This window comes from Schistocerca serialis, chromosome 10 (genome assembly GCF_023864345.2).
Source record: "Schistocerca serialis cubense isolate TAMUIC-IGC-003099 chromosome 10, iqSchSeri2.2, whole genome shotgun sequence".
Taxonomy (NCBI): domain Eukaryota; kingdom Metazoa; phylum Arthropoda; class Insecta; order Orthoptera; family Acrididae; genus Schistocerca; species Schistocerca serialis.
In genome coordinates this window covers 61,473,724-61,489,672 of record NC_064647.1, presented here as the reverse complement: position 1 = coordinate 61,489,672, position 15,949 = coordinate 61,473,724, and the positions used below count along the sequence as shown (strand labels likewise).

The window sequence follows — 15,949 nt, the reverse complement described above, 5'->3', positions numbered from 1 at the left end:
GGCACCAAAAAAAGTTAGAACATTGCTAGCTTTGGACAAGTTGTCCTTGAGGTACAGCTGTCATGCACTCCTTGCAGCATTAAAGAAGGATTTGTCCAAAAGCCAGCAATGTTCTTGCTCTTGTTTGTATGCCTGTCGACAATTCACCATGTTAACTAGTTGGTGAGTTGTTACTTTTGCCCATTAAACCCACTGTTGACCCAGATATAGACATTGGTTGCAATTCCAAGTCATTTCAGAAACTCTCTTATGTGTATTATTGTTCAGATTTGTGCTTCTGTAATAACTGCTATTGAGCAGAAGACAAAATTTTTTAAATCAGTCTCTTCTAATTTCATTTAGAAAGAGACAATATCTGGTGCAACACCAAACTCAATTCATTTTCTACACTGTGCTGTTCCTGAAATCTCGTCTCACAGAACTGTCAAAAGTTGTACAATGTTTTGGTGAAAAGCAACGAAACTGTATTCGGAGGCAAGTGTAGAGATGAGTCACTCTAAAACAGTTAGTTTTTCTATACCAAGGTGGGCAGCTATGGTGTATGGTGGAGTCTGAACCACTGTGTGACTTGACATTTTTCACATTAGCAAGTCATTTGAAAAACATCAGATTTCAACTGCCAAGATTCATAATAAGCTTTGATTCGCTCCAGGCCAAAAGTTGGAGCATGGCTGTAATATGTAGGTGAATATTAAGTGTTGGTATATTTTATGACTGACTGTATAATGTGCTACATTTCATTATTTACAGCATTTATGTAGGTTGGATTTTACACAGTTCTAATACTGCCATGTAAGCTGTTATAAATGACCTGATCATCATCTGAAGATGCAAACCAGTTGGTAGCTAAATACAGTGTTTTAAAAGTTCTTATGAGCTATGGTGCACCATCTTCACAAAATAAATTAGAGTCGTTGCCGCACAGTTATCCATTAGAATACTAACAATTCCAGTAGTGTAATGGAATCATCATAAATTGTGCCTGCTGTTTTCTTTCATTTGTGATTTATGGAAATTTTTTCTTACAGTCCAGACTGAGGGTTATAGTGATGGACATGAAGCCAGTGGATATTAGGAAATACTACATGAAAATTATTTCAGACATCAAGACTACCAGTGGAATGTCCTAGTGAATTGTGCAGAGAGCTGGTGCAAAGTGGAATGATTGGAAAATGTGTTCTCCATACCATATACTAAGATGAATGTGGCAAGCATTGAACAGTCTTCACAAAGATTTTATAGAGATGTGTAAATAATTTTAAAACTGACATGACACACATATTCCAAAATGTAGTTTCAGATTTCCTGTTACTAGTAAGGGATGCTTCTTTATTTTATGGAAGTAGACATTGTTTATAATTATTTACTGCCATTTATTAACTGTTTGCTGGGACATACTGCCTGGAGCATATTTTTGAACATTTTCATTTTTGTATACGGCTGCAATAATATATGTTTCATTATATTTAACATAAATAACTTTCTATGAAAAATTGTGTAAGATTAATTTTTACACTTGCCCGTGTATATATACATAGTGTAATTAAATGATAAAGATTTCCTGAAATTTATGCACATTAGTAATGAATTTGTAATAAAAAGAGTTTTATGAATGAATAGATATTTCATAGTTCTGGTAACTAGTAGTCTTACCACCTGTAGAAAGTGTGGGCTGGTAGCTCTCTCTTCAGATACGGTTTGATCAGCTGCAAGTGTAGGGACTTCATGTGAAAATGTAATTGTTCAATTTTCTGTCAATGATGACTGTCTTGCAAAAACAGACATAATATCTGATGGGATAGTTTCTTGTGATTGTATAATGTTACTTATAATCCGTCTTAACTGCTTTTTTTTTAAAATTCATATGACTGGTTTCGGTTCATCCAGAACCATCTTCAGATCTGATATATTTCAGTTACAGGAGTAACCCGTCCAAATCCAGCAACTTTCACATGCTGCGTCACAGTTACTCCTGTAACTGAAATATATCAGATCTGAAGATGGTTCTGGATGAACCGGAACCGGTCATATGAATAAAAAAAAATTTTTTTTTTAAATTGCGATCAAGATGGATTATGAGTAACATTATAAGCTGATTAATGGATTTACCACAGATATATTCATTATGGTACAGAGTAGTGTGAGACCATCTTTTGGAACACATGCTGATAGAGTAAATTGTGCACTTCACATCCAGTGCAGCAATGTCTTCTTAGGTAATGCCACAGTGCTCTGTTATCTCAGGCATGTTTGTTGTCATGCTCAATAAAGTAGCATTATAGCTTGAAGACACTAAATTGACAGTGTTCTTAGGTTTCGGAATGAAAGATATTAAATAAGTAATATCTCGTAAAACAATTACGTTTTACATTTAGCTGTCAGGAGCTCCTTTAGAATCTATCTTCTCCTCTTTTTTTTTTTTTTTTTTTTTTTTTACATTTGTTGCCTTTTTGTGTGCTCTTACCAGTTTGACAAGTACATTTGCTTTGCTTAATGAGGTTATTTATGGGTTCAAACAAAAAAAATATAGCCTGCGAATTTACTTAGTACACAGGTTGAAGTTAAATCTGCAGATATGATGCACCAATCCACATACATTCAAGATTATCCACCAAAACTTCACAAGCCTAGGATATAAGCACAGTGATTTGGGCAGCATAGCATGTTTCAGTTATTACCGAGTACTGGTATACCAAAGAAGAATCTTATTATGCACCTATTAAAAAAGAATCTCTGTTCATCTTTCAGGAGGGAGATCAAGCCTTATGGTGGTGTTTCAGTATGTGCAAAAAGTGTTAATAATTACTGTCCCATAGATGTAAGTTCTAGAAGTGTCGAAGGTGTCACTGAACTTTCTGTGATAAACTATTGTTGGAAAATTAAACATACCTGTGGGTATAGACAGACCTCCATCTGCAAGTATATATATTTTTCTAGCTAATCTCTATGAACTGCTTGTAGAGCGAGATAGTACAGGGTGTATACGTGGACAAGGGAAAAAAAAATTCCCAGATTTCCTGGTTAAAGATACACTTTCTCCCAGCTGAAAATACACTTTTTCCATGTTATGTGACAGTATACTTTCCGTCGGAACTGTAAAACTTACCATTCCTTTGAATGGTTATGGTTTTATATAGCGGTGTAGAATTTCCCAGACCTTTAGAAAACGAATCAACATAGCAATGTGTGGTGTCACCACCAGACACCACACTTGCTAGGTGGTAGCCTTTAAATCGGCCACGGTCCGCTAGTATACGTCGGACCCGCGTGTCGCCACTATCAGTGGTTGCAGACTGAGCGCCGCCACACGGCAGGTCTAGAGAGCCTTCCTAGCACTCGCCCCAATTGTACAGCCGACTTTGCTAGCGATGATTCACTGACAAATTACGCTCTCATTTGCCGAGACGATAGTTAGCATAGCCTTCAGCTACGTCATTTGCTACGACCTAGCAAGGCGCCATTATCATTTGCTATTTATCTTGTGATGCATGTACCGTCAGATCAATGTTCACCAATTATGGATTAAAGTTAAGTATTCCAGAAGCTCCGTTCTTTTTTTACTAGACCCAACTCCTTTAACTGTTCCAGACCTCACGCCAGCCTACGTGAGCTTAAACGCGTTCCTTTCGGCTTCCTCTCATAGTGGCTTGGCTGTCTTGCCAAGTCACAACACGATGCTCCTTTGTAAGCCAGTCATAGCTCATGTCACGTGACCTCGCCAGCCGATGACAGTTGATATTCAGAGCATAGGACACCTGATGCAGTCAGCCAATAGCAACATCACTGTCAAGTTGCGCGAACACACAAATAGGAAAGGTTACGGTTTAAATTAATATACATAGTGTTGCTACAAGAACAGCAAAGCTTTCACATACAATATTTGTCTCAAAGATTAATAAGGTGCAAGAGAAGCTAAGCTTTCACATATAATGTTGATCTTTTTTGCGCGTGGCGTGTTACATACACAAATGTGCGAGTAAAATTTTTAATAACGACATAAATGTCTGATCTTCTTGGCTTGAAATTCTTCTAACTGGCTCGTCATCAAAGAGTTGATTTTTAAATGAGAGTGAAACACTCTGATTCAAGAAATTCATCGTACATTCTCTCAAATAGTCTATCTTGCGTAAAAGGAAATTTACTTTGAAAGTAATGCTTTTCAAACCACCATTCACTGTATTTTCCCGCGACCTTTTAGACACAGGTTTGTTCCAGCAGTTGTCAGAGTGCCAGATAGGCATCACTGGGCTTGCGCAGCTACGATGATGTGGGAAGCCCATATGTTCGTACGTGTAAAACATTAAAAGATCTTATATTATGTCATAAAAGAAATAAGACATCAGAGGCTACTCCAAAAGCATCGGAATTTTGTAAACCAAACTAAAATGCATGATCTGGCTTAAAGTGCACATTCGTATGTCCAGGTTCCCAGTGAAGTAGGCCTCGACAATGAAGTAGGCTTTTCAATGTGCTTTTCGGGATGTCAATTTGCCCATGTTTGGTTCTTTATTATGGCAACACACCATACGTAGAAACTGAAAACGTGCACTTGAAATGCTGTGAACAGTTGAAACTAGCCAATAGTGGCGAATTAAACACTTCGTTTCAAATAAATTGCCTGCCTCTGCAGAAAAGATTAATAAAAGCCAAATTTCTGTAGCAAACCGACAAAAAACTTAATTTTCCTGCAAGGTGATTAAGCAAAATTATTAAACATAAACACGGGTCAGGTGGGGACGACCCACCTCCCCACTACAACTCAGATTGCTCTGCGCGGATTTATGATATTTTTGAACCGGGACATTACTAGATAGTACCCCTACCCCCTCCCGCGAGAGTTTGAGATAGGACTTTTCAAAAATATGTTCATTTTGTAGCACACATATTTCTGAAAAGTCTGATACATTAAACACATATTTTCGAGAACATGTAAGACATGTTATTTTGTCTTAGGTGTGCCAAAGTGCAGCGCCATGCCTCTTCACACAGTATCATTCTATTGCACATCACTGAATTTCGTTCTGTGGAATTCAAACGTGTATATTTTGTAATGGATGCCATCAAACTATATTCAGGACAGGTTTGACATCCTACCCTTCTTTAAAAAAAAACCTCGCAATAAATTCTGGATGGCATGATTTATAACCGGGAGAACAATAACTCTTCAGAAAATTTGCACTCTTTATTGCCTATTAGCTAATAATTTGCTGTTTTGTGTGACATAAAATTAAATATAGGATACATAAAAACAGTAAAGGCAAGAAACAAGGAAGGCAGTATACATTTCTTCAATCCTTAGGTGCTAGCTATTTTTTCTCTCTATCTTGCTACAACTGTACATGGTGTGCTTTCCTTTCTGCGAAAGACTCTATTACCTCGTCAAAGTTTGTCAAATGTTTTGCTACATGAAAAATCGAAATGTCGTTATCTAATACTGAAAATCTGTTAATATAAATAGTACCCATGACCGTTGTGGTTTCTCGATCTGATTACGTCTATTTTGTCACTGTCCGCTAGATAAAACGAAATAGGCCTTTCTAATATTGTAGCCATTGTAATGTACATCAAATTAACAAGACTGTTTTGGCACAAATGGTCATTTTTTATAACACGACAAAATATAAGTCAGGAAGTACCAATATCAAACGCCCCCTAGATCCAGGCCTTTTGCACATGGGTGCATCTGACAGCTTAGGCGCCCTAGTAAAATTTTTCCGGGTAGCATCTGGCTGTTCGCTGCTACTGCTTGTACAACTAACAGCCACACTTCTGTATCCAGAAGTGGGAGAAGGTACTACTTACACGTGACTCAACAGCGCATGCCCAAGAGCGCATTCGCAACTGCTCAAATGAATCTAAGGAAAACAGTTGTGACATCACGCTCAACAGAGGCAATTTGTTGTTACGAAGCATTGCATAATCTTTCTAAAGCCTTTGACACATTTTGCTGCTGGCAGATGCTTGTATGTGTTCTGTGTTTTGTTGTATACGCACATTTTCTTTGCAACTTAAGTTTTATTCTTTCTCTCATTCATGTTTTATGCTGCAATATTATTCTGCAGTAGCGAGATAAAGGGATATTCTTTGTTTTTTAGAGCCTCGGTTCTTACCAGTCAAAAGTACAAAAATGTAACTGAAAACTAAAACAATGAAAAATTCCCGGAATTCTAAAAAATTCCCAGGTTTTTGCCAGATCTCCCGGTTGTCCCGGGTCGTATACACCCTGTAATAAATAGCTGGATAATTTACTATTAAGAATGGCGAATGGCACACAGACAGATCTAACATTAGCGATAATGTAATACAGGGTACCTACGGTTCTGTACAGGGACATCTTCTTTTCTTGATTTAAGTTATTGACATAAAATACTGCTCCCCAAATTGAAAGACAGTTCTGTATGCTGGTGCTACATCTATTGCATGCAATCATAAAGATCATGAGCAACTACAAATACTGTGAGACTGTATTACAGTGGATACGCAAAATAATGTAAACAGTGGTAGAAATGGGATGGTTGTGTTTGACAGTCAACAATGCAGGTAAGACGTGTTGCACTGGACTGTGCACGTTCAGTATGGACTAGGCATATGTGGATGTTGTTTACGGTAGTGCATGTTCCATATTTGCGTTCAGAGGCTGAGGTCAACGTGCAATGAAAGACACAATTGAGTTCCAAAGAGGGCAGATTGTGGGAGCCCAATTAGCTAGAACATCAGTAACCCAAGACAGCCAACTAATTGAATGTTTTAAGAGCAACTGTTTCAACAGTCATGACAGCCTACGCAAAACATGGACAGGCGTCATCGTGTAAACGCAATAGTTGGCACAAATCGAAACTAAATGACGGAGATTGTCGTACGCTAAAGCGACTTGTGTCAAAACAACACAAAACTACGTTGGCTAAAGTGAAACGAACTTGCAAAACAGTGAAAGTAAAAATAATGTCCAGTAGGCTAAGCATCTCTGCCTAGAATTTAGAATGTAATTTTAAATTCTGATACAAAAGTCTAACAGGTCGCTGCTAGACATCGGGCAGAAAACTGGAAATCCCAAGACACTAATAAACTACAAAGTAAAAGATTATTTCATTAGCCTCACCTTCTATAATTAAGCATAATGTTTGGACTCGTGGGTGCATCTGCTGGTTAGTACTAAGATTTGTTGTTGTTGTGGTCTTCAGTCCTGAGACTGGTTTGATGCAGCTCTCCATGCTACTCTATCCTGTGCAAGCTGCTTCATCTCCCAGTACCTACTGCAACCTACATCCTTCTGAATCTGCTTAGTGTATTCATCTCTTGGCCTCCCCCTACGATTTTTACCCTCCACGCTGCCCTCCAATACTAAATTGGTGATCCCTTGATGCCTCAGAACATGTCCTACCAACCGATCCCTTCTTCTGGTCAAGTTGTGCCACAAACTTCTCTTCTCCCCAATCCTATTCAATACTTCCTCATTAGTTATGTGATCTACCCATCCAATCTTCAGCATTCTTCTGTAGCACCACATTTCGAAAGCTTCTATTCTCTTCTTGTCCAAACTATTTATCGTCCATGTTTCACTTCCATACATGGCTACACTCCATACAAATACTTCCAGAAATGACTTCCCGACACTTATATCTATACTCGATGTTAACAAATTTCTCTTCTTCAGAAACGCTTTCCTTGCCATTGCCAGCCTACATTTTATATCCTCTCTACTTCGACCATCATCAGTTATTTTGCTCCCCAAATAGCAAAACTCCTTTACTACTTTAAGTGTCTCATTTCCTAATCTAATACCTTCAACATCACCCGACTTAATTCGACTACATTCCATTATCCTCGTTTTGCTTTTGTTGATGTTCATCTTATATCCTCCCTTCAAGACACCATCCATTCCGTTCAACTGCTCTTCCAAGTCCTTTGCTGTCTCTGACAGAATTACAATGTCATCGGCGGATCTCAAAGTTTTTATTTCTTCTCCATGGATTTTAATACCTACTCCGAATTTTCTTTTGTTTCCTTTACTGCTTGCTCAATATACAGATTGAATAACATCGGGGAGAGGCTACAACCCTGTCTTACTCCCTTCCCAACCACTGCTTCCCTTTCATGTCCTTCAACATTTGTATTAAGCAGAATTTTAATGTTACTGTTATATCTAGGATTGACAGTACTCATTGTAAAATTATGAAATGCTTTGTATGAAGTATGAGAGAAAAACAGCGCTTCAATAAAAAAAACTATTTCTAGCTTTCGGGACTATTAGTTCCTTTCTCTTGGAAGATGGATATTTCTCAGAACTTTGGAATGAGAGGCAGGTCACTTCGACCGCCTGTGTAGAACACTAGTGTAACCCATTCAGAAGTATTGCCCAAGTGTTTGAGGTCTCCACCTGGTCAGATTAAGCGAACGCATTGAAGCAACTCAAGAGGCGGGCTGCTAGATAGGTTACCAGTAGGTTCAGGCAACAAGTGAGTATTATGAAGATGTTTGGCGAACTTATTGAGAATCCTTGGAGGGAAGACAATGTTCTTTTTGTGGAATACTGTTGAGAAAACTTAAGGAACCAGCATTTGAAATTGATTGCAGAACAATTCTACCACCACCAATGTATATTTTGCCTGAGGACCAAGAAGACATGAAAAATTAGGGCTCATATGGAGCACACAGATAGCCCTTCTTTCCTCACTCTACTTGTGAGTGGAATGGGAATGGAAATGATTTGTAGTGTTACAAGGTACCCTCCTCCATGTTTGCACAGTATGTATGGAAGAAAATTATGATTGCCAACTACTTCAGAATTTATTCCAAATGGTTTGTTCCAAATTTAACTGTACCTGATACACTCTTGATAATCAGTGACTTGCATCTATAACAGTCTAACAATTTGGAGATCCGAATATTTCCTAGATCTATTAATAATTACTCATTCAGATCTGTTTATCAAAATGCCACATAAAAATGAACTGGATTTTGAGAAACTACATGTAGGAAGATGTGATGTAACTGTTTGTTTACAGAACAATGATGAAAATATAAGCACATCAGTAACACAGATTGGCAAGAGCAGATATCTGGGCTAAAGTACTATATTTGATTCCTCCCCCCCCCCCCCAAAAAAAAAAAAAAAAAAAAAAACAATCTTTGTTGGAGATAACAAGCTTATCTGTAGTGTAGTCTGAGGTCTACATTTGTTTCAAAGGTGATAATACCGGTGACAGCTGTGAAACTGTGAATGTGAAATACAGGTTGTGGTAACAGACAGACATGTGGCATAGCCTAATATTTTTCTTGCACCATCTTTAAATGCACTTTCCCATATTTAACACATTTTTGTAATAAAAACTAAAACTTTAGGATCATGCCCAAAAATGTATATTAGACAGTGATTGAGCATCTGATGCGTGTTTTGATCTATATTACGTACATATATCGCACACGAACTGCAAAAATGAAGGGGAGTTCCACTACGTAATTATTACTCGTATTTGATCTCCTTTTCTACATTTGTTACTCCTGATATGGAGGCAGAGAAAAATTCGTAGTTAAGTATTGCAAACATCTGAGGGAAAAGAAACATTCAGAGACATTGTGCTGAAGGCAACATATTGTGTGTTATACTATAAATCATTCTGCCATTCAAGTAATGGTTCATAATCACTTAATTGGCTTCAATCAATCACATAACACACTATTCTGTAACTCCGACTATACTACAGATTAGTATGTCACTGTAATCGAAATTATTCGCATTCAAACTTTGTTTCTATACTAATTCTCATAATGAAAGCTTCATTCAGCAACCTATATTGCCTTAACGTTTTAAAATGACAACGGTGGGCAAGTGTATTTAAAGGCTTTGGTCAACAGGTGACAGAAGTCACTTACATCAATAGAGCTGCTTACAGGCACGGTCATCAGGCAGCACAGTCAAGCTTTTGGCTTTTCTGCTGACGTCGTGAAGCAAATCCTCGGGGTCAGGGAGATGTAGTGTTAGCGACTAAGAATATATTGTGTTAATTTTTGGCATTATAGGAAGCTCATGTCAGCAATAATAAAACATGTAGTGCATCTCCAACCTTCTCAAAAAATGTGGGGAATAATTTGGGGCATTACTGTGAGGAAAAACACTCACTGTGTTTTATTTCGTACATATTACATAAAGCCATGAAGTATTGTTAAAGAGTATGCAACATGTTAACATTTTTATTTACACTTACTGGAGTATTTGAGTATTGCAGATGATCTGAAATGGAAAGTAGCAGACTATCTTCTCAAAGTATACCATATGCCTAATGCTTAGTGGTATTTGGCTGTTGACTTTGAAACATTTTCTACAAGTATTAAGGATATCAGCTTTATACAGGAAAATTGTACAATGGAATATTTACACTTCAGCCACAAGTATGGCAAATTAAGTATTTCATGGAGGCATATTTGGAATAAAGACTGGTGTTTACAATGATAATCAGGTCAGATATGTGTCAGTGGTATTTAAATAAAAGTATAGATTTACTTACATTAAGATCCACTAGGAGTTGTGCATACTACATGAACATATTTGAATAATATATGCTTTTTTGTTTTCAAAGAGCTCATGCCAGTTCATTTTTTATTATGTTAGTTAAAACGGAAAAACTTTCTGCCAGGTGCACTCAGTCACTCAAAATAAAGAAATCTCGTTGCCATCATGTCACAGATATTTGCGAAAATTTGATGTAAGAAAGTACAAAAATAGAAAGTGATAAAAAAAATTTTTTCAGATTTTTTAGATCAAAACTGTAGTCAGGGGGCTATTTTGAAATGTCTAGCATTTTCTCCATCTGACATCAGTACGAAAGGTAGGTTGAAAGTTTTTAACTACTATAACTCCCTTATTTATAAATCAGTTTTATTCAGTTTGGTGTCATTAGAAAAATAAAAGGACCAATTATATCACTAAACTATAAAAATGCTGCAACTGTGCATATAAATATGTGCAAATCTGTAATTAAAGTCATTTTACAATTTTTCTTTTACCAACTTCATTAATTTTTCCATCAAAATTGCAAGTTCCACCATTTTAAATTTTGTCTCAAAGGATTCCTATTGTCATACATTTCAACTTACATAAAATCAGAAGGGTGCTTGTTCTGTTTAATCATTTAAAACAGAAAGAACATAAATAATAATATACACGTTTCATTTTGTGACTCTTACCTAGTGGTCACAAATGATCATCAGTCCTCATAAAACACGTTCATAAAATTCTAAAAAGCATTCATTCTTTCAAACAAGTTTTCAGTGGACAATATTATGTCTGATTCAAAAGTATATAAATGACCAGTACTTGGGCTTGCACTAAGAGCAGGCAAAGTCATTAAAATGTTTTCATAAGGTATCCAGCAAACATCAATGTGAAGTGACCATGAATAACTTGAGGAAGGGCCACTTGGACTCATGAACTTGACTTTTGCATCTCTGTGTTCTTCATTTATCTCTAGAATTTTTCCAAGCCACCACTGGTTATCGTAGATAGCTGCGACAAATGTTTCTTCTTTAATTGCGTGAGAGACAGTGTGTTGAATTCCAAGAGGAACTTGAATGAATTTAGCAGATGACGAAACACACTTCATCAGCAACTTTTTTTCATTCAATAGTTTGAGAAAATGACTCACTCTTGTCCCAGGAATGGTAGAACCAGTTTCATATCATTTTTGTAACATGTTTGTGAACTTCGTTATCTCCTCTGTTGTAACGTAAAAGGTTTCTATTCCTGGAACATGAGTATTGGCAAATGTAAACAAATCTTTTGGACTTAAAATGTGACTGTCATATGGACACTGTAAACTTGCTCTTGTTGCTAAACATTTAATAGTACCAACAACTCCATCACATGCATTTTTGCCATGACTAGTGGCAAAAAAATTCCATTCTGCAGTTACTCCATGATCTTAAATTCTTAAAAGTTTTTATATTGTGCAGAACTGCCATCACTGATGTACATAACATGCTGGATGTGTGGTAATTGTTCCAATACATAAGTGAGAGCAGTTTTCAGGAAAACATAGAATGTGTTTGTATCATGCTGCAAACAGTCACTTATACAACACAATTACATTGACTAAATGCAATCATCTGTTTTAAAGTACACCACAAGAAGGATGAAGAGTGACTTGAATGTTCTGCCAGTGAAATCCTTGTGCAGCATCCTGAAGCAAACAGGTACAGTTCTCTGCAAAATCCACTATGATGATGCATGTAGTATCATGAAGGGTTTCTTTGCTGGATTTGAAGTAGTGACTCTGAAATTTTTATACATAATGATCTTGTGTTAAGTTTTGAAGCTTTTGCATGAGATGCTCAACAAATTCATCGGTCGTTTTCATTAATGTCTCCAGTGTAGGTTATCAGTTTGCATCCATTGTTTGAATACAACATTTTCAAAATCTTGTAAGGACTCCAGCTCCATTAAAAAATTGCGCAGTTCATATTCGTCAGGACACCAAGAACAGTGATGCAGCATGCACTTCTCGTTTCCCAGATTGCACACAAGTTTCTGCAGAAGTTCAGTGTACAGTTCTTTCACATGTGCAGCATGCATTAACAGTTTTACGTTTTGGGTGATATGTGCATACACATATTATGCATTCCACGACTGTTTACAGTAACACATTCTTTTCGCCTAAGTTAACAAAATTTAGTAAAACCAATTAGGGGTGCTACTCGTATGAATACGAAGTTAACACAACCAATCATCCACTGAGATTTTTAGTACAATAATGCCAAGCATATGAGACCTGAAGAAATGTAATTAGCTATGAAACACCAATAGCCACTCAAACATCAATTGAAACATACTGGACACTCAAGAGGTGGCAAAAAGTAACGTAACTGATAGAAATAACCAGTTATTAAGAATGGCAGTTACTGTGATAATCGCCCATCTGATACTACCAGTTGTTTCAATAACTGCCAACAGTGCCCTGCGCTATTTGTTTACCAAAAATCTTACTACGCTTTCGCGCAACTCATGTGGGATCTGGCTATGATGGAGAGCCACATACTTTTTTTTTCTTTATTGAGTTTCGATTCCACCTGAAGGGGTTGGGCTGGCAGCAGCTTATTACGCCACTCTTCAGCCTACAGAATTTGTTTTAAAAAGATGAAGATAATAAATAATAAAAGTTGGCGATAAAATCAGTGACTGAAAGGTAAAATGGTGGAAAATTGTGGAACTTAAAACATGCTAATAAAATACACAGGAAGGAGGAAACTAATAGACAATTTAAAAAACAATGGCAATATTCTGGTTTGTGTTTGCAAGAGATATAAAATTTACACCCAGTGACAGCACGATTTCTGTTCGCAACGCTTTGGAAAGACGCACAACACTGAACACTCACTTAAACAGTGCACTAAATGTTGGCACAAATATGACATACCACCACCTTAGCTAATTAACTCCAGGTACATTTCAGTTGATGTTTGAATCATTATTAGTGTTTTGTATTATAATTATGTAGGTTATCGGGCGCTATTAGAAATATTATCCTCGCAGCTGCAACAGAAAGTACGCAGAACTTCGCCACAGCACTGTTTAAGTAAAATGTAAACAACGTGCCTTTTTAAGTATGAAGTAATATGTAAACGGAATACTATAGGTTAAATTCGAAGGTTAATTTCTTGTGCTGTTCACTTAATAGAATAAGTGTACAGCCTTATAATACAGCACAAAAATATACGTAATGTGACAGATTCGTTTTACAAGATAGTCCTATTGGGGAAAGTGTGAGTACGCCAATCCAAGTTTTATATGAGATTTGGAAAACTGGTTGTTTTCTTCACCTACTGCATGTGTATAATATGTGACGACATGCAGATCGAAAAGGTTGACAGGTGACGGTACATCAACACCTTACGAAATTGGGAATCGGTCATTGACCTACATATGTCAACCACAACTATTGATACCATTAAACCAACATCTACAACTATGAAAAATAAAACTAAAACCACAACCTCAAAAATCCACAAATCAAACATTCCTACATAAGTTAAAACACATTCAGTACACCATAAATACACAAAACATCACAACTAGGAGAAAAACCACAATTACTTACCACCAGCAAATTCTGACACTTCCACCCCCACACCCACCTTTCCACATACACACACACATTAAATGTCAAACAACAAACACATAAACCAAAAAAATTGATGTGTTGTTGTTGTGGTGAGCAAGATGTATGAAACAGGCGAAATACCCTCAGACTTCAAGAAGAATATAATAATTCCAATCCCAAAGAAAGCAGGTGTTGACAGATGTGAAAATTACCGAACTATCAGCTTAATAAGTCACAGCTGCAAAATACTAACACGAATTCTTTACAGACGAATGGAAAAACTAGTAGAAGCCAACCTCGGGGAAGATCAGTTTGGATTCCGTAGAAACACTGGAACACGTGAGGCAATACTGACCTTACGACTTATCTTAGAAGAAAGATTAAGGAAAGGCAAACCTATGTTTCTAGCATTTGTAGACTTAGAGAAAGCTTTTGACAATGTTGACTGGAATACTCTCTTTCAAATTCTAAAGGTGGCAGGGGTAAAATACAGGGAGCGAAAGGCTATTTACAATTTGTACAGAAACCAGATGGCAGTTATAAGAGTCGAGGGACATGAAAGGGAAGCAGTGGTAGGGAAGGGAGTAACTGATTGAAAAAACTTCCAACGACCTTTCACTGGAGTCACTGGGTGAGGAGCACAGTTATTCCGTTGCCAACTTCCAGGTTACCTGTACTGATAGTCCGTTAACTGCCAGAGAAAACATTCTTTTTTACTTTATTGTAATTTCATTCCCTGCCCCATATGGGCAGGGAAGGGTTGGCGATGGCAGTCCACCACTCTTCAACCAAAAGGCATAAAAAAAATACAACAGGAACTCTAACATAAAAAATGGGAGTAAAAAGGGGGACAAAAAAATACAGTAAATGGATTTGATGGGAGTTAAAATATACTCTAATATGGGGACACTGGGTGACAAGTAAAAAGTCGACATAAAGTTAAAAGAACACAGCTGGTAATTCATTGTGTACTTAAAATCACTGGAATCAAACGCAAGTTAAAAGTCAGCCACAGTATAAAAATCACACAGGGCGAGACACTTAAAAAACAAAACCACTGGAAACAACGGAACACTCACAAAGAATAAAAACTGCTGATAGGGACCTGCCGAAGGACTGGAGGTCAGAGAGGAGTAAAAAACAGGAGAGGGGGATGGGGGGGGGGGGGGAGGAAGAGGAAAAGGGAGGGAACAGGGTGTACACCAATAGGCAGGAGATGAAGAGGGAAGACAAGGCAGGAGGGAGTGCAGAGACACTGAACAGGAGCACAGGAGAGGGGGAGGGCATAGGAGGGGGAAAGCTTCTTAGGAGAAGGGAGGGGGAGGACAGCAAGCCCTGAGGAGGAGGCAGGAGGAAGGTGGGGTTAGATTTGGTAGGAAGAGTAGATGTCAGGGCAAAGCTAATCATCCAGTAGGGGCAGACTCTGGAAGCTGTGTTGGGAAAGGAGGTGGAGGGTGGGGAGATGGAGAGAGGGTGGGACACAATGGTAAAAGCACGGCAACAGGCTGTGGGTAGAGAGGAAGGGAGACTCCAGGGGGTGAGGGGGTTGAGTCGGTGGACAATATACAGGGTGCAGATGTGTTCAACGAAAAGGAGAAGGTGGAGGAAGAGGATGAGGTCATAGAAGATGCCTGTGGGGGGACGGAAGGCAGATGTGGAAGGTGAAGCAGAGTGCATGGCGTTTGAGGATTTGGAGGGCTTTATAGAACCTGGGAGGGGCAGAAATCCAAGCAATGCTGGCATAACAGAGTATGGGGCGGATCAAGGGTTTGTAGGTGTAAAGGATGGTGGAAGGACACAGTCCCAATGTCCGGCCGGGCAGGAGTTTCAGGAGGTGGAATCTGTTGTGAGCTTTG

The 15,949-nt window shown here is 37.9% G+C and overlaps 1 protein-coding gene across 3 annotated transcripts in view; it reads left to right on the top strand.

The window, feature by feature from the left end:
- LOC126424752 (replication protein A 70 kDa DNA-binding subunit-like) overlaps positions 1-15,949 on the top strand; it is a 415,354-nt gene that overhangs the window by 178,732 nt on the left and 220,673 nt on the right. The window contains exon 15 of one of the 3 annotated variants that reach the window (XM_050087477.1): positions 1,029-1,567. The exons of the other annotated variants lie outside the window; for them this stretch is intronic. The gene's annotated coding sequence lies outside the window, so the exon portion shown is untranslated. Of the gene's footprint in view, positions 1-1,028; positions 1,568-15,949 lie in introns of those variants that run through there. 3 annotated transcript variants of the gene reach the window in all.